Source organism: Coenobita brevimanus, chromosome 53, assembly GCF_032717465.1.
Source record: "Coenobita brevimanus isolate Jiangsu-jjx chromosome 53, ASM3271746v2, whole genome shotgun sequence".
Lineage (NCBI taxonomy): Eukaryota > Metazoa > Arthropoda > Malacostraca > Decapoda > Coenobitidae > Coenobita > Coenobita brevimanus.
This window is the reverse complement of record NC_137006.1, coordinates 12,996,903-13,021,442: the sequence shown is the minus strand read 5'-3', so window position 1 is coordinate 13,021,442 and position 24,540 is coordinate 12,996,903. Positions and strand designations below refer to the sequence as shown.

General features: G+C 40.1%; 1 non-coding gene across 1 annotated transcript; it reads right to left on the bottom strand.

Moving 5' to 3' along the window:
* Nucleotides 1–11,700: 11,700 nt before the first annotated feature.
* LOC145400876 (5S ribosomal RNA) lies at nucleotides 11,701–11,819 on the bottom strand. The gene has a single exon (XR_013897501.1). It is a non-coding gene; the product is annotated as a 5S ribosomal RNA (ribosomal RNA).
* Between the last annotated feature and the right edge of the window lie 12,721 nt (nucleotides 11,820–24,540).

The following is a 24,540-nucleotide window of genomic DNA, read 5'->3' as shown; positions in this document are numbered from 1 at the left end:
AGGCTGCTTTCCCCAAAGAAAGGGAGGTAGTCGAGACAGGATGACACACTCGCAATTTACTCATCCACTATAGTCTGACAGATCGAAACGTAGGGTTTTGGTGGAGTCACCCCCTCCCTGCACTGTTGCCACGTTTCCGAGCTGACCTCTCCATCAGCGATGACCTTGACACTGTTTCCCTCTTGTGATCTCCGTTTTTCTAATACCCCCTATACCCCTGCCACCAACACCCCCTATACCCCTACCCCCAACAACACCCCCATCAACAACACCCGCTATACCTCCACCACCAACACCTCCTATAAATATAGACCCCCACCATCAACACCTGTATAATAATTAGCCGTTGATAATTGCTATACTTTTATTGAGAGCATACATTCTACCCTATTGCTCAAACTCCCTAATCTTACAATCCCATCTGTCTTAATCCTTCCCACTGCCTTCGTTCCTAAATCCCTTAATTGATCTATTTTTAACCTAAGTGTCCCCACACCTTTTAAACCATTTACCTCTCTGTCACTATTCTCCACCATATGTATCAACTTGTATTATATTGTGTATAGAACTTTCATACTGTATGCTGTACTACTGTATAATGTATAAGAATACCCACTGTTTAGTGGAAATAAAGTTTTATTATTATTATTATTATTATTATTATTTCTCTCTCTCTCTCTCTCTCTCTCTCTCTCTCTCTCTCTCGCTAGATTTTGTTATGTGTCATCCATGGTTTTTTACTTCCATTTTTATGTATGGATTATAATTTTGACTTTATTTCCGCACCACCCTTGAGGTAAAAGTCACGGCGCGTTTTTTTTATAGAGGTTTCCCCAATAGGCCTAAATCCTGTAGGGGGTTGGTGACCTCCCACAGCGTACACACAAACACGTGTCGCGTGAGTGCTGCCACCCCAGAGCTGTTTGATATATTTATTTTAATTATGAAAGGATCGCCTCTTCCCACTTTTATCCCTTCAAATTTTCTTGCAATTATACTTGCTAAATTAATTAGCAATGTTAGAAGTGTTGGGGAAGTAAATAATAATTAGAATATTTTTAGAGCAACACTGCCAAATTTTTATGCCACGTTTCTCTATTATCGTATAATATAGTATGCAGAATAGTTTTATTCTTCCTTGATACATGTCAGCACTTTCATTGCAGTTATATTAGTATGAGTTATGTTTATGTATCATTCCTACTACACAAACCACAGGCGTTATACATCGTAGGGTTAGGAAACATGGCAATAGTGTAGGGAGGGGGTGACTCCACCCAAACCCTATGTTACGAGGAGGAACACTATAACACACATTCATTCGCACCTTAGCCCCAAGGGAAGAAGGGACAGATCCTCACCGTATCATACTGCATGAGGGTCAACTGTGCAAAGCAGTCAGTGACATCCACAGCAGGGCCCGACAACAGAGCTGGTTTACCCCTGCTACATCATAATGGACCCATCCCTTTACCTGCACCTGACCTGATCAGCTGATCAGACCAAATGAGGAAGAATATCCCTTCAAGGCTGTGTCATCCTTTATACAATCACAATGTCTCTCCAGTCATTTCTGTCATGCGCAGCCACTCTTCCTTGCTCAACAGACATCCCTCTCACATCCAACACTCTCTTAACACTTTCCATCATTCATCCTATTCGTGGTCTTCCTATCAGCTTTACACATTTCACATCTGATCCATTTATCTTTTTCACCAACCGTTCATCATCCATTCTCTCCATATGCCCAAACCATCGCAACACCCTGCTCAAATAGATCGGCCATCTCCCGCACAACTCCAGTTCTCCTTCATACTTCGTCATTTCTCACTCGATCCATACGCATCACTCCACACAAACTCCTCAGACACAGTATCTCCATTACATTCAAACATTTCCTCTCTGCTTTACCCATATTCCATGTTTCAGCTCCATGTAATGCAATCGGTACCACAACACCCTCATACAACCTTCAATCTACATACTGTACATTCTAAGCGAAAGACATCTAAACATTTTTTTTTTTACTCCTCCGTCTTCATTGATTCTAAACTTCACTTCTGCATCTATTCTTCCATCCTTAGCAACATGTGACCTTAACCCTTCCGTGGCCGTGGGTCCAGAATTTTCTGTACACCCCAGGCCGACGTGGGGGCCATTTTCTGAAGATTCGAAAATTGATTTTTCTTCCTTGCCATACTGACTTTCAGACACACCTAACAGGACAAATCCCAGCTTCCTAGACCCGTTCTGTGGCTTGCAATGGAGCATGAAAGTTGCAAAAATATCGGCAACCAATATCCGCTGCCCAGATTTGCTATCGCAATGCAACTTTACTTTTTTTTTTTTTTTTTTTTTTTTTTTTTTTGCCTCCAAACCAATGCGAATGGTGCTGAAATGTTGCCCATATATGAGATATGATGATATCGAATGATTTTAGTACATAATATGTTAGGAATGGCTGCAAAAAAATTATGAATATTTTTTCACATTTTTGATATAAAATATGTTTACGGTAGTTTCGAGTTATTTTTTACGTTATCGTTGTCCCCATGCTTGGAAAACGGAGTGAAAAGGTTGAATTTTCAGTCTTAAATTAGCAAATTGCACGTCCTCCGAGGCTAGCCTCTCTAATGGGAGATGAAAGTGGAGGGTCAGATCAGATTAGGAATACGGAAGTTGACTCGCAACTTCCAGTTCCCACACCACGTGAATGGATAAAAATAGAATCGTAAAGCAGTTTCAAAACTACGAATAAGTCTAATTATTACGAATACAGAGACAAATCAGAAATAAATACGTTTACAGACGGGGGGAAACATATTTTTTCTCTAATAACACGTTCACCTTTCTCTATCATTTTACCTTGTTATTTTCGCAATTTATGTTGTCTCGTAAACAGGGTGGTTGTGTGTGTTTTACAAGGGAGGAAAAAGATTTTATTTTCTGTCTGGGTCGAGATAATGGGTGTAACTATGTGTTTTTAGGCATGGACATGAATGAAAAAAATCGTACATCCACTCTTCACGGCAGCAGGTGGTGAACTGACCGATGATATGTGAGAGGGTGAAGTGAAGCTCAGTCTCATTTCACAGATGTTTGTTCTCTTCCCGAAAGTTTTCACAGTTTTCTACAAGTCGCACTGCATCGAATGATCCAAACCATTAACAACAAACCTAAGCAAATAGGTAAAGATACGAAAACAAATATGTATTTTTCACGTATTATCATGTCTTTTTTGTTTGTGCCTGTATTAATTCATAATCGTAAACAGGTGGTTGTGTGTGTTTTGCAAGAGAGGACAAAGATGATATTATCTGTCTGGGTCAAGATGATGGGTGTAGTTGTGCTTCATTAGTCATGGCCAAGAGCAAAAAAATTGAAAATCCACTCATCACAGTAGTAGGCTCTGAACTGCTTGATGAGGTGTATGGGAGTATAGTGTAGGTCAGTCTGAAGACGTTCAGAATGGGCGTTTACTTTCCAAAAATGTTTGCATTTTTTTTATAGGCCACGCTCAAACGCCGCCTGCGGCCATTTATCGGTAAAACGTCGTTCGACTCCAGCGCCATGGAGGGGTGAAATACTTACAACACCCTACCTCCTCAAGCAACTCATCATTCAAAACTATATTCATTCTCCTAATATCTATCAATCTCGTACACTTCATTACTTTACTCTTATTCTCATTAACTCTCAGTTTCCTCCTTCACACACCCTTCCAAACTCCTCTACCAACTGTCTAAATCTCTCCTTTGAATCAGCCACCAGTGCAGTATCATCTGCAAACAGCAGCTGCTTCAGATTCCACTCACTACCATCAGCACACCAGACTCAAACCTCCACCTAGCACTCTTGCATTCTCCTCTCTCACAACACCATCCATATAAATATTCAACAACCAAGGCGACATCACACATCCCTGCCGCAGCCACTCTCATGAGAAATCAATCACTCACAGTATTTTCCACTCTTACACACACTCTACTATTTGCATAAAAAACTTTTCACTCTTTTTACCAACCTACCATCAAGTCCATACAATCTTAAAACAGTCCACAAGGCCTCCCTATCAGTTCTATCATACGTTTTCTCTAAATCCATGAAAGCGCAAAACACATCCTTACCTTTTGCCAAATACTTTTCACACACCTGTCTCACAGCAAACACCTGATCCACACATCCTCTCCCTCTCCTAAAGCCACACAGCTCATCACCAGTCACACCCTCTTTACTCTCTCTAACTCTCTTAATTAACACTCTACCAGGCACCTTACCTACAACACTCAATAGACTTCCTCCATTGTGATCAAAGAATCATTCAACTCTCCCAGTTTTATTTATTCCTTGCACCCAAGCACCCTTCCATCTGCCACAGTCTCAGCCTCCTTTTCCTCCTCTACATTCAACAATCTTTCAAAATACTCCGCACAGCTCTTCCATACTGCATCCATGTCAGTTAACATCCTTCCATCCTCTGCTTTTACTCGTTCTTCCTTCCCAGACTCTCCCTTTCGCACCGTTTTCACCTCCTTCCAAAACATTTCCTTATTCTCTCGAAAATTTTCAGTCAACCACCTACCCCACCTCTCATCTGCTGCCACTTTAGCATCAAGCACAGCCCGTCTCGCCCTATTCCTATTTTCTTTATATCTCTCTTATGACATCTCATCCTTCCTTCGCAGCCATACTTCATATGCACATCTCTTCTTCAGCCAGAGCCATACTTACTTCCTCGCACCACCATTCACTTCCTTTTCTGATACCACTACCCACTCGTCTTACACCACACACCTCTTCCGCCTGCCCCACCACAGCACTCTTAAACAACTGCCATTCCTCCTCCACACTGCCATTTTCCTGATCTTTCGCTGTGTTCCACTGATCTTTCAGTTTCTCCTAATACTCTATCATTTTCTCTTTTTTATCCAACCCACTCACTTTCAAAACCTCCCTGTCACACCTACTGTAACTCTCCTAGCTCTCACCCATCTCTTACCTACTCTCAACTTGCCCTCCACCAGGTAGTGGTCAGACATACCTCCACCCTCCTCTCTCAAAACTCTCACCCCCAACGATCCTCCTCTTACATTCCTGGAAACAATCACATAGTCCATCAATGCTCTATCAACAACCCTATCACCCTCCTGTCTGACCTATGTATACTTATAAATATATTTCTTCTCAAACCAGGTATTTGCACTCACCATCTCTCGCTCAACGCACATCCCTATCATTCATTCCCCATTTTCATTTCTTCCAGGCACACCATGCATACCAACTACACCTTCAAATGCTACATTCCCACTCTAGCATTCAGACCTGCCATCATTACCACATTCACATTTGCTCCAAAACTCTGCAGACACTCATCAACATTATTTCACAAAGACTCCCTCTCTTCTGCATCCCTTTCGCTACCAGGCCCACATGCACTCACAAATACCCTTAACTCACGTTCAAATTTCGCTTTCATCCACATCAGTTTCGATGACACCTCCTTTCATTCAGTCACACACCTCTGCACTTCCGGACTAACTAACAAGGCCACACCTTCTCTCGCCCTTCCTCTATCAACTCCTGACATCCTTCCATTCTCAATTCCAAACTTAGACTCACATTTCCCTTTCATCTTTGTTTCACCAAACCTAACACATTCAGCTTTCTTCTCACAAACATTCTCCCAATCTCCTCCCTTTTAGCCTCAATCGTACTACATCCACGCACATTCATAGACCCAGTCTTCAGGGTACGGGGATAACTCTGTCCCCCATCCCTTCCTATTCCCAGTCTCACTGTAGGAACTAAAAAAAGCAGAGGAGGGGGTTCCTAGTCCCCTCACCCGACCACTTTTAGTCGCTTTTTACGACACGGAGGGGGTACGGTGGCAGAATTCTTCCTAACACAGCCTGTCCCCAGAGTGGTAGTACCACCCCAAAATGCGGCCAGATTGTGTCCTCGATGCCACAGAGGTGAATGATACATTCCTTATATATTTTTCTCTCCATACAAACTGGCAGGCTACTTTTCATAATGTCTCTATGTTTACCGAAAGCTTTCCATCCACTTGTAATGTGTCTTTTGATTTCGCTATCATGATATTTCGTTAATTTTAATATTTGTCCTATGTAATTGTACGCCTCGACTTCTTCAAGAATTTCTTCGTTTATTCTGATGACGCTCTTTGTGTTTGTGGATTAAACATTAGTTTTACTCCAGTTCATCTTTAGCACTACTTTGGGACTTTCTCTGTTCAGGTCATTTAACGTTTCTTGCAATGTCTCTGCTGTTTCTGAGATTACGACAATGTCATCTGCAAATATTAAATGGTTTAGCTTTTCTCCATCTATGTTCACTACTTTGTTTTCCCAGTCTAGCTTTCTGAAAATAATTTCTAGGCATGCTGTAAATAATTTTGGTAAAATTGAATCTCTCTGATACACGCCCTTTTCAGTCTTAATTATTTCCAAGTCCTTCTGTAATTTATCTGTAGCAGTTCCCTCTTTATATATGTTTTCGAGCAGTTTTACAATGTTCTCGTTAGCTCGTTGTTCTCGCAATGAATTTATAATTGCTATGTGCTCCACTGAGTCGAAAGGCATTTCGTAATCAACAAAACCTAAGCACAGTGGTTTATTATATTCTGTAGTTTTCTGAATCAGCTGATTCATTGTTGTAGATGACCAGTAGTCGAGTTCCCTCTTCGGAATCCTGCCTGTTCATGAGGTTGATTTTCCTCCAAGTTTGTTGCTATTCTGTTCGTAAGGACTTTAGTAAAGAGTTTGTAAATGATGATAATAAGCTAATGGGTCTATAATTCCTAAGATCCTTTTGAGTCATCTTCTTTGCAATGTAAAATATCTATTGCATTACACCGTGTATTGGGAATTTTCTTCTTTTTTATGCACTGAGTAAAAGCTGAGCAAGCCTGTTTCGTACTACTCCTCCACTCAACAGTAAATCTGTTACTATTCCATCTTCTCCCGGAGCCTTCTCTCTTTTCATAGTTTATATATATATATATATATATATATATATATATATATATATATATATATATATATATATATATATATATATATATATTGTGATAGGTGCCGGCGCTCACCATCTACTCATTCGATGTAGTGCTGTGTCGGGTGTCTGCCCTTTCCTCTCCTTCATCCTTCTTTCCTTCCATCCTCTTCTGTCTTCCTTTCCTTCATTCTTTACTTGTCCTTCTGCCTACGGATAACTTTACACTCCCTCTTCTGTCTTTCTTTCCTTCATTCTTTCCTCTTCCTTCTGCCTCTGGGTGACTCTATACTGAGTGACAAGCCAAATGGTTTCCTGTACACCAGGAAACGATTTACTATGCTGGGTGGTAACCATATAAGCAAATTTGGCGCCTGGTGGTTCAGTGGGTAATTATTTCGCTCCAATCGGATTGAGCCGGTGAAGGTTTATATCCTAGGGGTGGTTGGGGTTGACTGCTCATGTAATGCCACTCAGGGATGAGTGAGGCTGGTCACTCTCATGTTAAATGTCAGGACCATTTGCCTAGCCCTGGGCTCCTAAGCTCCTCATGGGGTAATGTAGGATTGGATGATGGATGGAGGGATGTGTGTGTATATATACCGGTATAGATATATATATATATATATATATATATATATATATATATATATATATATATGTATCTATCACTCAAAATAGGGACATTCGGACCTGTTTAATGCAATGATGTACTGCATTATAACATCCGATTCATACTATGGACAAAATATTTTGCAAACTTTCAAAGAATGTATTTATTATGACGGGACTAGACTCACTAGAGGCAGTGTCTAGTAACCATTATTTCTCTCCTTATCCTCAATCAACCGACTGAAGGTAGCAGGAATTAGAATTTAAAATACGTCATCGAATAAGAGGGAATAACAAAATATTCAATATTATCCGGTTCCCAGCATTTTTTTCTTATTGAATACAAAGTCCAACACACCAGGGAACGCTGTCGCTTATGGGATGTATAAAATTAGGCAAAGAAAATTAGTTACGTGGAGAGGGCGACCAAAGACTATAGTAACATAATCCTGCAACTAATGAATCACAAGACAGTTAACCATTTTGTTGGAATGCCACGACTGCATCTGAAAGTCAGACCAAATTCTCAGCTGTGGTTTTGATACAAATTATTTTGTAAGCGCTGCCGACAGTTTTCAACCAGTCTTGTCTCATGCCTTCATTATCTTTCTTCCCTCCCTCCAAAACAGTGAGAATCCTTCCTATTTAGGCTCCTTAGCTGTGTGTTTCCTATTGCATTAAAAAATCATGTAAAGCTTTCCATTGCCAGAGGCGGCAGAAAATTGTCAACAAAATTTGCTTATGGCTGTACATGACTTTCTTACAGCCACTCTCGCGGATCGAGAGCGGGTGTTATGATTTGAGCAGCGTGTGTGTGGGTCTCTCTCTCTCTCTCTCTTGTGTGTGTGTATGTGTGTGTGTGTGTGTGTGTGTGTGTGTGTGTGAACAAAATAACAAAGTTTTTATCCGATTTTAACCAGACGTGGTGGAAAGGTTACTCGACACTCAGTGAGGGAACTTTTTTCTTTTTTTTTAGAACAATAGATCGAAAATCAATAACTCACGGCTAGATCCAATGCTGCTCTAGCAAAATCAACTTAAACGGTTATTTTTTTCTAAATTAGATCAAACTTCGTAAGAACGGCTGAGGGTAAGGTAGGAATGAAGTGATGTAATTCTGAGATGATTCAGCCAAAAACCAAGACCAAGGAAAGGAGAAATTTCGACTCATGTGTACATCTGCTAATAAAATAGCTGAGACATTTTTTATTCGACCTTAACCAAAATTAGAGGAATTGTTCATGACTGGGTACTGAGTACATAGGAGTGCATAGGAAGTACAGACAACAGGAGGCCTATTGGCCCTTGACGTGGTTATCTGATGGAAAAATTAGTTAATTATAATGTGCTCTAACTAACGTGTAAGAGAAATAGATAAATAAAAGGAAGGCTCTCCCCTACTCACCACATCATTCGGTTAAAGGTGCCGATAAAACACCATGCATGTTAGAGGAACAAACATGGAAAGTTTTACTGGAGATGCAGATAAGGAATAACTCCGTGTTATCTAATCTCTAATCTACATTCCTGCAGAAGTCCTTACACAACCGCCGAATGTTCTCATAATTAAGCAAATGTCTCACTGCTGTCGTCACAAACTTCAATGTGGTTATGAACAATACTAATTTAGTTATAGACTTCAGTCTCAAATATTTATGTAGCTTGTTTTTGCACTAACTACTCGTACTTGTGGGGTATTCCATTTTTCCATTACGCGAATGTTAGAGTAATTTTTTCCCACATGAGTGCTGCATCTTTAGCTTCTGAGTTTTGTCCCATTGTTTCTAATTACAGAATCATTCTGTGTTTAGAGAAAATTATCAAGTCTAACATCGTCGAATTTGTAAGAATTTTAAATACTTTTTTTACTGTAGATCTCCTCCAAGTCGTCACTTTTTTCAGAGAAAACATATATAGCCATTTTCAGTAGCTCATAGGGTAAGTTCCGCAGCGATGGAATAATTTCTGTGGCTCTGCATTGCACTCTCTCGGGTTTGCCTTCATCAATAAGATTCGGGGACCAATGCTGCGCGCAAAGTTCATGGTGTTGTCTAACTAATGACGTAACAAGTTTGGAGATTACATGGGGCGTTTTATGATCGAAGTTCCTTGCAGTGAAGCCGAGCACTATGTTTGCCATGTTGCCTTATGCAATACACAGTTTGGAATTTTGAGATTATTTGTAACAGCCCATAAATCTTTCCTCTTTTACTCCCGTCACTGGGATATCGGACATGTTACATTCATATTATTTTTTTTTTTTTGTCGCCGAATTTCAATACTTTACATTTTTGAACATCAAGTTTTAGCTGCTGCTTTTCGCTCCATCTTTTAAAGTTATCCTGGTCGTTTTGTATATATTTACAGTCTGCTTTCGTAAGTACTTAGGCTCTAATCTTCGATTCATCCGTAGATTTCACTACCTCAGAAACGAGATCATTTGCTACATCTCTGATATACGAGTAAGTAGTGAAAAGAAATGGCCCTACAACTGACCCTTGAGTAATTCTGCTGGTTACTACTAGCCAGTCTGATGATACGCCATGCATCACTACACGTTGTTTGCAATTTGTTAACCAATAACCTGTCCATGAACTCAATTTATCAGTGAGACTGTGGGTTTTTAGTTTTTCTAATAATCTTAGATGGGGAACTTTATCAAATGCTTTCTGGAAATCTAGGTTGATGATATTTGACGGTATTTCTGCATCCCAATTTTGGTATACGTTTTTAAAAAATCAAGCAGCTTTGTAAGCCATAATCTATAATTGCGAAATCCGTGTTCCTTATCTGTTATAAGATTATGCTTGTAAAGGAATAAGTTTCATATCTAACAATTATTTCCAAAATTCTGTTTAGATGGACGTAAGCTAGTTGGGATGTACTGGAAATTTGTAAAGCGTTATTTTTTTCTCTCTCTCTTAGAAGAATGAATATGAACAACAGTGATGCAGGGATTCAAGCGGTTTTCTAAAAAAACAACGTTGTTAACCAAAATAATTGTAGTGCTTGGTACTTTCGTGGACAAAAGTATCGCTCCACCCACCTGACAGAGAATCGTGCATTGTATTGGTAACATTGTTGTCCCCCCCTTCCTCCCTCTTTTAAGTCACGCACCCTCCTCCCTCTGCCTCCCTCTTTCTTTTTCGTTTCGCGTCTATAAGCCCCTCCCACAGTTTACCCTCCACCACCACAACCATGAGGCTACAAATCACACCATAATCCCCCCTCACCTCTCTCTCTCTCTCTCTCTTCGAATATATTATAATTATCTTTTATGCGTTTTTGCCAAAGCCTGTTCCTAAAATGAAATAACTGATCGTTAAATTAGCATTATGTTATATACTTCTCGTTCACATTTGTCATTTTATTAAAACCCGAAAGAATAAAAAGTTTCATGGTCCGTTCGAAGATGAATGTTTATGTACCAAAAATTATTTTACGTAAGTCAGATTCAGTTGAGACAACTGTACATATTTATTCTCATCTCTCAATGCAGTAATAATGATCTGAGCCAGTATATTCTAACACCTGCAGTAAACCTGCATTTCACTGTTAACCCGCCCCGTCCCATCGACGTATGGGTACGTTGCAACGATTTGAATTTCCAGTCCCGGCGACGTACCGGTACGTCGTGCAATTGCAAGGTCCCTAATTTGCACAATTTTCAATTTCCGCGCGTGATTTTTCGTATGTATACACGGGACACCTTCCTCTATTCCACTACAAGATGCCAAGCAGGGACAATGCCTTACACTGCATAACCTCCCCCCTCCCCCCCTCACGCCATTGTCTCGGCAATTCTCCTGTTACCAGTGACCTGGCTAGTAAAGATATTCAGGGCCAGAGTGATTCCCCAATTGATGACAATGTGGAGGACAATGTTTACATAACATTAGAAGAAGAAACAGCCAGAAATAATGATCAGGTAATGTGGCAAAAAAAAGGTCAGGTATGGTGATTGCCAGACGCCATGTATCCCAAACGGGGTGGCCAAGGGCTCAGAGTTAATCGTTTTACAGGGAGGGGCACTAATCCTCCACCAACCCCACTTGACACGTAGGGAGAACGTTATGCCAACAGCATCTGGTGTTCCCAGGCGGTCACCCATCCAAGTACTAACCAGACCCAACGTTGCTTAACTTCGCTGATCGGACGGGAAGCGGTGTACTCAACGAGGTATGGCCGTTATATATATATATATATATATATATAAAACAGAACAGAGGAAGGTAAATCAAATAGAATAAAAACTAATCCATACACCTGACTACTGGTGTCCCCTGTTCATAAAATATCTGTAACAGTTAGTCTTGAACAGCTGTAGGTTGAAGGTTTGTGGGAAACGAATCTGAGGAAGCGAGTTCCAGAGGGATGCAGTTCAGGGAATGAAAGAATTCTGAGAGGCAGAAGTTCTGCAATATTTTTTTTCTTTTTTTGCTCGGCTCTGGGCATAGGCTTCACAGCCTGCTCCCAAGGCCCAGTAGTCTTCCTACATACCATACACCTCTACATGTCATCACTTCGGCGCTAACACCCACCATCCATATTGAATGCATGCTAGGTCTGTCTCATACAGGACTGGTGTACTGGTATTAGTGGTGGTATTTTTACATGTCGGCGGGTCTTCTGGTAGATCGGTAAAGTCTATTTTACATGAAATTCAAATCCTTAAACTGTTCCCTGACCCACCGGATTCGAACCTGGGTCCGGTAGGACCGCAAGCAACCTCTCTACCAATTGAGCCACCAGGGTTGAGTTACAGTCCAGTCATGAGCGCTACCAGATGCCCGCGTAGCACGAGGGAAGGCATTGAGAGGTGGCATAATGGACGCAACTTCGTCTGAGCATTTGCTAAAAAAATATTTGTAAAATAATGCAAAGGAGGCAACATTCCTTCTTATTTGCTGGGGAAGTAGTTTACTAGTAATAGCAGGGTTATTAATCATACTAATAGGTTTGTTCTGAATTTTGTCTAGTTGTTTTAATGCAATCTCTCCACATCCATTCCACAAGGGTAAGCAGTATTCAAGCTGAGATCGCCTCGTCAGTGAAGAAGTTACTGACTCTGTGCAATAATTCAAGTTTCTTTGAGGCGGCTTTAGCAAGTGATCTGACAAGAGAGGTCCAGCTGAGGGCATTGTTAATTGAGACACCATGAATGTGAATACTTTTGGAGATGGGAAAGTATTAGTAGCATTTAAGGTAATATAAGAATCTGGCAATATCTGTCTATTAGTATATTGTATATATTTAGTTTTACTAGCATTAAATGAAATATGGTTGTTTTGTCTCCATTCACTGATCGTAGATAAGTCTTGATTTATGGAGATGTCTGTACTGAGTTGAGAGTTAGAGATATCAGACTTTGTAAATGGGTGTCTGAGTGTGAATGAACTATGAAGTGTTGAGTCATCAGCATATGAATGGATGGGATTGTGGGTGATAGACATCATCTGCTTTTACTCTTATTTTTTTGTCGTTGAGATATGAGGAAATCAAAGGAACAAAAGACGATAGTTCATAGCAAGGGAGTTTGGACAACAGGGAACGTTGCCATACTCAGTCGAATGCTTTAAAAATATCAAGGGCTACTGCTTGAGTTTCTCCATGTAGGTTCATTGATTGATGGATGGTATGAGTCAGGAGATTGAGTAGGTCAATGGTGGATCTTTCGTGGCGAAAACCGTATTGTCTATCACTAATTAAGTTGTTGGATTCAAGATGTTTAACTATATGCTTATTAATTAAAGTTTCAAATACCTTACCAAGAGATGTGACAGCTATTGGTCTGTAATCAGAGGGTCAGAGGAACTTCCTCACTTTGGAATTGGGTGGATATTGGCTTCTTTCCATGAATTAGGGAATTAAGAAGTACGTATGCATAGTCTGAATAATATTTAACAAGAACAGAGGCAAGTTCTGGGGAACACTTTTTCAAAACAATTCTCGGAATTCCATCTGGGCCTGGAGCTTTGTTGGTAGGTATATATATATATATATATATATATATATATATATATATATATATATATATATATATATATATATATATATATACACACACACACACACACACACTTCTCACACTGTCGTATGCACACGCAAGAGAGTCAAAGTAGGGCGAACCTGTCGCGTAACAGCAATTTTAAAAACGGTTATCATTAGGTGGGTTTCATTTACCTCCAGATTACTTTTTACCATAAATATACACCAAAACTTATACCTACAGAGATCGAGTCGTCATCCAGTGTTTGTTATGTTTCCTTTGACATAACTCATTTCCAGCTTTCATTCACCCTATACTTTATCCCTCAGACAGTTTGTGTTACAACTGCACATTTATTAAAAAAAAAAAAAAAAAAATGGAAATAAGGAACTGCACTTCAATCAAAGAAACTATTGAATTGAATATAATTGCAATTACATCAAAATAATACGGCTTTGTGGTATCATAACATAAATGTTAGTGATGACGTGGGTGAAAAGACTAATCCAGCATTTGACTGGGGTATTTTGAAAGGACCAGTGGACAGGAACATGAGGCGTCAGAGATCTGTAAGACAAAGCAGACGAAGGATGGAGGAAAAGAGGAACAACTCTACGAAAAGCAGCAGAATACGGAGGAATAATCTAGGTGCCTATGTTCATCAAATGAATGCATTACATAACTGGTAAGTTTCCTTGTCTATTTAATGATGTGTGCCCGATTACTTAATAAGAGGAGGCAGGATTGAATAATGATACAACAATAACAACAACAACAACAACAAGTACTACTGCTACAGCTACTATTAATGATGATGATAATGAAAATGATGATGATAATAATAATAATAATAATAATAATAATAATAATAATGATAATAATAATAATAATGTATTTACATAAAGTAATATCAATTATAGTAAATACAGCAAATTACATTACCGCAGATTTGTTATTTACGGTTAACTCCATACGATTTTATGTAAAATATAGGTTTTCTTTCGTTTTGAGAAGACTAATTGTACATTATCAAGTGAAGGGTTAAACACTGCAGAAGAATCTGATGACCGTGAACAAGATGAAGGTGAAACAATGTTATCGGAACGATTGTTTGGGAGTTATAGTGGGGTGGGATGGTGTGAGGGGGGTGGGGGAGGTGAATCGCAAAGCTATATTTAACCGAGCTGATGTTGTTCTCTCTCGTCGGAGAAAGAATAGAGGAATCGATAATGTGTAACAAACTCCAGCATTTGCATACCAGCATGTAAGAGTGTTGAGAATTGGAATTAGCCAATTGATAAATGAGTATACTGATGCAAAACAGATATGATAATATTTAGGAACAAAATAACTTGCCATAATTATATGCCACCGTTTATGCATACGGTGGTGTGTATAATGCCCTTGGATTATGGATGTGTTACAGGGTAAACCAAAAATATCCTCTCACTGTCGCACAAGGCGATAATCGAACCTGGAACCTTTCAGCTGCCTGTTTAATACTTAACAGCACTACTATACTAGTGTCCAGAAGTGTAAATCTAATTTCTTTGTAGGACAGCCTTGTTTTAAAAATATAAACGATCTTTCAAGTTTTTGTCCTATGGGCTGTTTGGGTCGAGGGTGTTTTAGTTAAAATGCCCATACAATAGTGGGATATTACAGTTTTGAAGACAGTATTAAGGGACAACAATAATATTGCTTGTATTTGGTGATTCCTTTTATATTAAATATTTACAAGGTTCCTTAGCCGGTACACATATACCTTACTTAATGATCTATAATGATGGTAGTTTTTTAATAGTCTCATTGGCTGGTGTTTAATGATGTGGGAACGAATCTGTTAACAGAATAACACGCTGCGATTATGAGGTGGATATAAATATTCCCCGTTCATGGCCTGGCTGAGGATCGACTCCGGGCCTCTCCTCTGCGATTCAGAAATTCTCCTGCTCCGGCACGATAACCCCTTCCAAGATAGTTTACTCAGTAACTCTTACTTGAGAGAGAGAGAGAGAGAGAGAGAGAGAGAGAGAGAGAGAGAGAGAGAGAGAGAGAGAGATGGGGGGCGGGTGTTACTCCATTAACAAGGGGCAGGGTTTCTGGTGGCGAGGGAGGAGTGTAAGAGGGAGAGGGAAGGGGTGAGATGGAGGGAATTACAGCGTTACCAAGAGATACCCAACTCTTGTTTTGTGGACTTATGTCCACGAGAGTACATCTCAGGTAATTAACATCTAATTATCGACAGAGGAAACAAAGAGAACAAGCAAAATACACCTCCTTTGCGATAAAAGAAAGCAGCCTGAACAACACCTATAATAGCCTGTTCACTGCCGTTACCGCTGACTGAACGCGCCAGTGCACCTAACATACTCAGATGTTCACAATCTAATTAAAATTCTGCGGATACCCATCTAGAAAAGTGTCACCTAACTCGGGGGTCGTTGCCTCTCAGATCCCGCACTTAACAGTGGAAGCCTAAATGGGGGGCTTGGCCTCCATTCCCCCCAGTGATTATAACCTTATTGCCGTGCAAAATGAAAAGTGTATGCCATAAAACTTGTACCAAAACAGTATCGTGCGTTAAAAGCGTTCGTTAATCATGGCACAATCGTTACAAGACCATGCGATGCCGATGGTAGGTCCGATCATAAAACAAATTATTACATACATCATACGATTAAAATATGATACATGTTAGTAAAGAACTCGACGATTAAATTAAATTACTTCATATTCCGTAAAATATAAGATACGCTCAGTATTACGTACAATAATGGAATTTCCTTCTTACGAATGTTTGAAAACCAACTTTTAAAAAAAAGTCCACTGTATACGGTAATCTACAAAAAATAACAATGGATCCTGTCAACACTTCATTCAAATAGGAAATTATGAAATTGCACGTCACTGTCGTGCATAATTAATGCTATCCAGTATGATCGGCGAACTTCCATTGTGTAGGTACTTTGCATTCAGTTAATGATTTATTGAATATTTTAGTCATAGTAAACGGTAACTTTCTATAGCATTCATGAAATACACGAAGAGATATCTGGTCCGGTCATGTTGATTTATTTAGGTTGATTTTTTGATGATAATTTAATACTTCATGACTTTCATTTCATTAATAACTAAACATCTAATCCTCAGGAAACCGACTGTGGGATGGAATGTGCATGCTTTTTTGTGAAAAACTGTTGTTGTTTTTATAATACAGTAGATAAAAGGTCAAGGTTGTATGAGAAGGTCAACAGTTTCATTCGAATTAAATCACACATTGCGTGATTGAATGAAAAACGAGAATAAAAAATTTACTTGTAAGTGTAAAAGTCAAAGATCAAGGTCAGGGAAATGTCAAATGGTCATGCAGCAGGACAAGGTCAACTTGAACAATGCTTATTTGACTGGAACCATACTTGGTGAAAGAGTTAAGAGTCGGGCAATAACCAAGGGATTCAGTTTTGAGAAGAATCAGTCAAAGGTCAAGGTCACAGAGCAAGGGCAAGAGAATGACAGCGTGTCTGTGAACAGAAAGACTAAAACAGTTCTAACTTGATTTGGATCAGTCTTGGTGGCTGAGGTGATGATAACCCAAGAGGTTGACCCATTGTTTTTGAAAACAATGCATCAGAGGTCAATATCAAATGGCAAGGTCAATTCCTAAATTTTTTTTAAATATGTGAACTACAATGGCTTTCTGCAAGGGTACAGGCTAAAAGAAATAAAAAAAATCGATTTTCAGAACAATAAAAGGTCAAGGTCACAGGAAAAGGCCAAAAGTCAAGGTCGCTGACGAAAGACAAAAAAGTGTTGATCTGATCTGAATCAACGTCGGTGGAAGTGCTAAGGGTTAAGCAAGTATGTAGTAACTTGTGTCTGAAAGTACCCCGAGGAAGGTTAACGTCACAGGACATAGTCAGATAATCGGCCCTTAGACAAGTTGGTGGGCACAGATATTGCACTCTCCGAGTGCTTCTTCATTTCGGCGGACTTTTGCTTATGATTGCGCGTGATTTTATTATATTTTCGTGGAGGAAACAAGCACATGGTTTCCATGGTACTTTCTTTACTCTGAAAGAAGTTTTATGTGATCACTAGATTTTTTTTCAAGGTCCTTTATAACTTTCTTAACCCTTTTACTTCAAGGGGTCTTTTATGGGCTTGGTAGCCCCTTTACCTGAAAGGGTGTTTTATGGGACTGTTACATCCTTTACTTCGAGGGATCCTGTACAAGCTTATGAACCCGTTTACTGCAAGGAATCCTTTATGGGCTTTCTAACCTCTTTAAGGGATCCTTTACAGGCTTACTAACCCCTTTATTTCAAGGGGTCATTTACAGGCTTACTAACTCCTTTACCTCAAGAAATCGTTTATAGGCTTCCTGACCCCTTTATTTCAAGGGTCCTTTACAGACCTGCAACTCCTTTAATTCCGGGGGTCCTTTACGAGTACAACCTTACAAATACTTTTTCTCGGAGGTCCGTTTACTTTCCAAAAGTTTTTTTTTTTTTTTATAAGCTAACTAACCCATTTTGTTTGAGAGTTTCTTTGTAAGCCTACTAGTTCCTTTATTTAAAAGACACCTTTATAAGGTTACTGAGCCCATTGCTTTGAGAAAGAGGTGGAGTGGTACTGTGCAAGTGTGCCTGTGTGGGGACCATAAAGGGATCGTTACTGACTTGTGACAGAAAATCTTGGAGGTCCTTCTGCTAAGTCAACCTCTTACAGGATTTGGAGAGAGAGAGAGAGAGAGAGAGAGAGAGAGAGAGAGAGAGATTGAATGAGCAAGCTAGTGTCAGGGAACTACGGCCATTTGACACTAAGGCAAAAAAAACATGTAAAACGATCAGGTCTGCTAGGTATTATGAATGGAAAGATGAAACAGAGGGAAGCATTCTACTACGAGCTAAAAATGACATGAGACGGGTAACAGAAAAGTGGCAGGATTCACCAAGGAGATCGGACAGTGAGGGCAGTCAGCCTATAACATAATGAAATGGAACGCACGAAGACGTTCAACAGAATAATTAGGACAATCTGCTATAAGATGCGCTACAGTAAGTCGAACCTGACAACAAGAGCAAAGTGATGGTGCCCCACCAGACATCAAATGGCCATGTGTAATACGGATGTGTCCCAAACGCAAGGGTGTTAATGTAGTCTCCCATCGTCTGTTGGGATGGGAGGAAAAGGACCTTGGCAAACGGGAGGCTTAACAGAACGCAGTTTATTATCAGCAATATTTGACCATTCCATTTGCCAACGATGTCTAAGCATGCCACAGATCAACGGAAAAAAGAAGTCCTTCGCCAGAAGACGGCTGGAGGATATCGTATAAGACGCCACCAGCCTGGCCAAAAAGTCTGCCTACTTGTTTCCAGCAATATCAAGATGATTCAGGACCCAACAAAAGGTAACTAGTGTCAATATTGTGGCAATCTTGTACCATCACTCCTGGATTTAAAGGACCAATGGGTTAGCTGAGGTTATGGTCCTTAGGGAGGAAAGGGCACTAAGAGAGTCTGTGCAAAAAAAAGATGAGAGTGGAGGAGAAAAAATATATTGAATGGCAACCAAAAAAGCATATATTTCAGCAGTGAAGACACTGGCGGCATCAAGATGTGACTACCATGAACCATCAGGAAATAAAACAGCAAAACTGGTGTCTGTGGTGGATTTTGAACCATCCATATGGATGGAAGCAGCTGAGGAATGACAAGACATATGACCGGACAGGAGGGATTGAAGAATGATTGGAAAGGTGGAGGACTTGGTGGCAGGAAGGACAGAAGAACAGATAGTAGGGGATGGAGGGAACGTACACGGACAGGATGGAGGTACCTGAGGAGAAGGAAGAGACAATGAATGGAACAAACTAACTACCCTATCAGAGAAAGAGTGCTGTTGGTATGTAGGGGTTAAGGCTGGAAATGATGGAAGGGATTTAGGAATGAAAGTAGACGAAGAGTGTTGATGAAGCCTATAATAATAACGAAGGGTCAATTCATCAGAACGATGTGGCAAAGAGGGCAATCCAGATTTGGCATAAAGGCTCTGAACCAGAGTGGAACGGATTGCGCCAAAGCAAGACGAAGCCCCTGATGAGCAGTGTCCAGCCTGCAAAGAATGGCAGATGTAGAGTCATAAACTGTACAACCATAACCAAGAGTAAAGAGAACAATAGTACCATGTGAACGTAGGAGAAGAGAACAATCAGAGCCCCAGGTGAGATGACTCAAGATTCATAGAAACTGAAGCCTCTGAAAAGCAGAAATATTTTGGACAGCAGTATCTGAAGACCAAGTCAACCGAGGGTCAGAAGACATACCCAAGAATGTAGTAGCAGCATGGTATGTAACAAGATTGTCATGAAGATAAAGAGGCAGCTGTGGAATAATCCATCGACTAGAAAATATCAAGGTACGAGATTTAGATGACAAGAAACGAAACCATGAGAAGTTACCCAAGAGAACACAGCAGTTATCACCAACTGTGTATGACAACGGAGATGAGAGGCATCAGTGTTAGCTAGATAAATTGCAAAGTCGTCAACCTATAAGCAGGCTTGAATCCCCAAAGGGAAAGAGTAGACAATACCATTGATCGCAACAAGGAAGAGGGTCGTACTCATAACACACCCCTGTTCCCTCCTCCTGCAGAAAGGAGACCGATAAACTACTGAAAACACGCACCTGAAAAGTTCGATTTCTCTACATATTATCTAGAAAAACTATCTCAAAACTAACTAGAGTATGAAGAATGTTGTACTTCCATGTAGTGTCATAGGCATTCTTGAGCTCATAAGACACTGCAAGGGCTGATTGCTTGTGGCAAAACGTTTGGTAAATATAAGACTAACTTCCTCAGTGGATCCAGAGTACTGTGTCCCTTTCGAAAACCATATTGGAAAGCAGAAAGAAGATTCTTGGACTCTAAATACCACACCAAAAGAACATTAACCATTCGTTCCCTGAGCTTGCCAAAGCAGCTAACAAGGGCAATTGGTCTCTAATCTTGGGGAGAATGTCCAAGCCTATTAGGCTGTAAAAAGGGAAACAAATATGCCTTCCTCCTGATAGTAGGGAACACATCATCTGTCCAGATCCGGTTATAGTGAGATAAAAGAAATAGCAATGCCGGTCGAGGAAAGTGCTTTATCAACTGGTAATGAATACCATCAAGGCCCTCACAAGCATTACCGCAAGACTGGATCCCGCACAGAAGCTCTGACATGGAATAAGAAGCGTTATGTGACTCAACAGATGGCAAAGCAAAATAAACAGAAGCATATTCAACCCCTTGTTTATGTTGGTGGTACCCACGAGAGAGATGGGATCCTTTACTAGTCTCACTAAAACGGCCTCTGAGAATACCATCCACCCTGGCAGGATCTGCAACAGACACGCCATGAACACAAAGTACTGGGGCTGGCAGATTTGAATATTTGCATGAAATCATGCAAATATGATTCCACAGGACATAAACTGGAGTAGAAGATGTAATGGACACTTAAGATGACCAACTAGATTTTCTGGCAGCTCTAACTGTCCTGCGCAAAATGGCACTGGCCCTTTTGAATGGCCCTTCTGAATGCAAGGAAGGTACATTAACGGCCTGAAGTATGAATCCTCCATCGTGCCCATTTAACCCGAAGGGATCTAGCACAATCACTGGACCACCAAGGGACACATTTGGATGCAAAGAAGCAAGTTGTCCGGGGGATGGACTCCATTGTGGCGGCCAGCAATAAGTCCATTACGTAAGAAACCATATCATCAATGCACGCTCAAAATACCAACCAGGGGAACGGGGAATAGGCGAAAAGGATTCAGTAGTGAGTAAAACAGGAAAACGATTACTTTCCAAAGAATCATCTGGCACAGACCAATGAAAATCTACAGATAGAGATGGTAAACAAAGGGAGCGATATATACAAGAATATGTATGAGTGCGAGATATGTGTGCAGCAACCAGACTTAGCAATATGGAGATCTTGATCAGAGAGTAAACAATTCAAGCAAACGGCCTCTAGTAGGAATGGTATGGTCACCCTATAAGGGGAGCTTGCAGTAAAATTCACACATTAACAAGATGGACTGAGGTAAAAGAGACAAATGACGAGAAAGCTTGGAGAAATCGATTAGGATGGAAACAGGAGAAAATACTGGAAAGGGAAGAATAAGGAAAAATTTTGAGAAGAGAGAGTGAAAAGGGAAGGAATGATGAAACCAAAGCAAGAGGAAGGTGGTAAAATGAGCAAGGGAGGATACAAGTAAATGAGTATGAAGGGAGACCAGAAGAGGAAAGCGAGGGTGAAAGTTTAGAAAATGAGGGAGGGAAGGGAGGAGTGAAGGAGAGAATAGGGAATGGGACAGGGAGAGAGTAAAGAATTAGAAGAAAAGAAAATAGAGATCATAGAAATGGTAGAGGGAGAGGGAGGGTGAAAAAAAGAATGAGGGAAGCTAGCTGTCATACTGCAGGGCCTCCTGACGTCATCAGGGGCCCTGCAGGGTGCGAGCAAGCTGACATTTCTCACGACCTTAGTTATAAGGGCCCTGTTGGAGTGACTGCCTTGAACAGATGTCATCCCATAGAGATAACGTGACGCTTTTTTATCATATAATTCAGTCATGGGATGCTAGCTGGTTTTCTACCGTTATATACATCGGACTATGATAACCCACCTCTATGTGGGTAGAATGGGACTCGCTGTTACTATATATATATATATATATATATATATATATATATATATATATATATATATATATATAAAGGATGGAACTGATGGATGGAAGTCAGAAAAAAATGTTCTTCCTGGGAAACTGTAACAAGGAGAGCTAAAATAAATATCTCTTCCACATATTTTCTTGCTTTTTTTTGTTGTCAACTATCACTCCTACCATTTCGTAACGTTTCCATTCATAATTCTGCCTACTTTATCAGCAACTATTGTCTTTGTGCATTCTCAGATAGAATATCTACCCTGCTTCTGTTGCTGGCCATAAATTCTGTTTGCTTTGCCATTTGCTGTACCATAACCATCATATATTATGCAGTTTCATGAATATCTGCTGGCACAGGAGTCAGTCGGTGAAGGGAAATATACTGTCCGGATATTTCGTTCAGTGTACAAACACGATCAATAGTCATTTTATACGTCAGGGGTTCCAAACTAATGAACCCAGATAACACATCCTATCAGCATGATAATGAATGGCGGGCTTAGGTTAGTTTTATATGATCAAATTAGAGATAGTAGTAGTAGTAGTAGTAGTAGTAGAAGTGGTGGTGGTGGTGGTGTAGCAGCACCAACAACAGTAGTAGTAGTAGTAGTAGTGGCAGTAGTTGTTGTTGTTGTTATACTAGTAGTGTTGGTGGTGGTAACAGTGTTTTTAAAATTGACAGTGATGGTAATGCTAGTAGAAGTAAAGCTTGGTCTGTACGTTTGATGACACAAAGAGGAGTAATAGTGAGGGTAATAATTTCGTAAAATTTGTTTGAAGGGCAAAGTAATATCCAAACCATTCTTCATAATGGGTCAGGTTTTCTCATCACTGATTAAGGTTTCGCAGAAAGTGTTTTCCGGATCCAGACTCTGTAATACGATCCGGATCGGAATAATCGATTTTTCCTGGGACATGGGCTATCTACACACCAAGCTCGGTTCAAATCCCACCATCAGTCTTTGGGTAGTCCTCCTAGCAGACAAACAAACAAGCAAACAAACAAAGAGGGGTGCGAACATGCTCTCCTTGTCGGAGAGACACATTTCTTAGATGTAATACGAAAGCTAAAACAAAACAAAAATACTAAATGAATTCTTTGAAAAATATTGTAAATGTCATATTAACCCTCATAGGCTACTCAATATACTCTATATAGGTCAGCACAGTTTCTCGTAAATATATCTTACCTTCGCCAAGGAGGTTATTTTTTAGCTCGCGTTTGTTGGTTTGTTTGTTGGTATGTCAGTTAGCTGGATTACTCAAAATGTTATGAACGGATTTTGATGAAATTTTGCGCAAGGGTGGGCCATGGGCCAAGGATGAAATTAAATTTTGGGTTGGATTCGGATCCAGATCCGAAGTATCCCGCACAATATCTCCAAAAGTTCTCATTGAATTTCAACGAAATTTTGTGAAAACTTTGGGCCATCATTTATCATCTCTTGTAAAATCTGCTTCCAAGTGACTGGGTGTGCTAAACCGACTCTGTTCCTTCTTTACTCCTTCACAATTGTTGCCTTTATACACGGGTTTTATTCGCCCCTGTACAGAGTACAACTCTCTTGAGTGGGGAGGCTCCCCACATACAGCTCTTCTCAATAGGGTGGAGTCAAAGGCTTTTTGTCTCATTAACCCCTACACCGCGGGCATGTTTACCAATGTTTTGCGTATCCCGCGGGGTCATTTGGGCTCTGACAGACTCTCAAAAAATATTTGCTAAAAATCAGTTATTAGTCCTAGAATATTAAAATTAGATATGCTTATGGCACATACCTTCAGCTTTCTCCTGGAATGTTTGTTGAGCCTTTGTCGTTACCGTAGGACTCGTGGAGACCTCTGAAGTTGGGTAACGAAATCTCCACTTTACACTTCCCTACAACCCGTAATATATTTACCACAGCCAGATATTAACACTATAAACACTACTCTATGATTTTCAAGTAGTTTGGGATCCATACTCCAAAAAAAAACCACTGTGAAAGCAATGGAAATTACGAGCGCGTCTGACCATCGCACTTGCGCTAGTTCGCTCTTGGTACTCTGTCATTTATTATTCATAAAACCCCTCACACTTTATATTTCTATTACTATATCACACTTATATATATCTGGAGTCTTTCTCCATAAGTTTCCTTCAGTAGTATTAGTTTATTGTCACTGAAGTCTTTCAATTTTTCATTCAGTAAAATACGT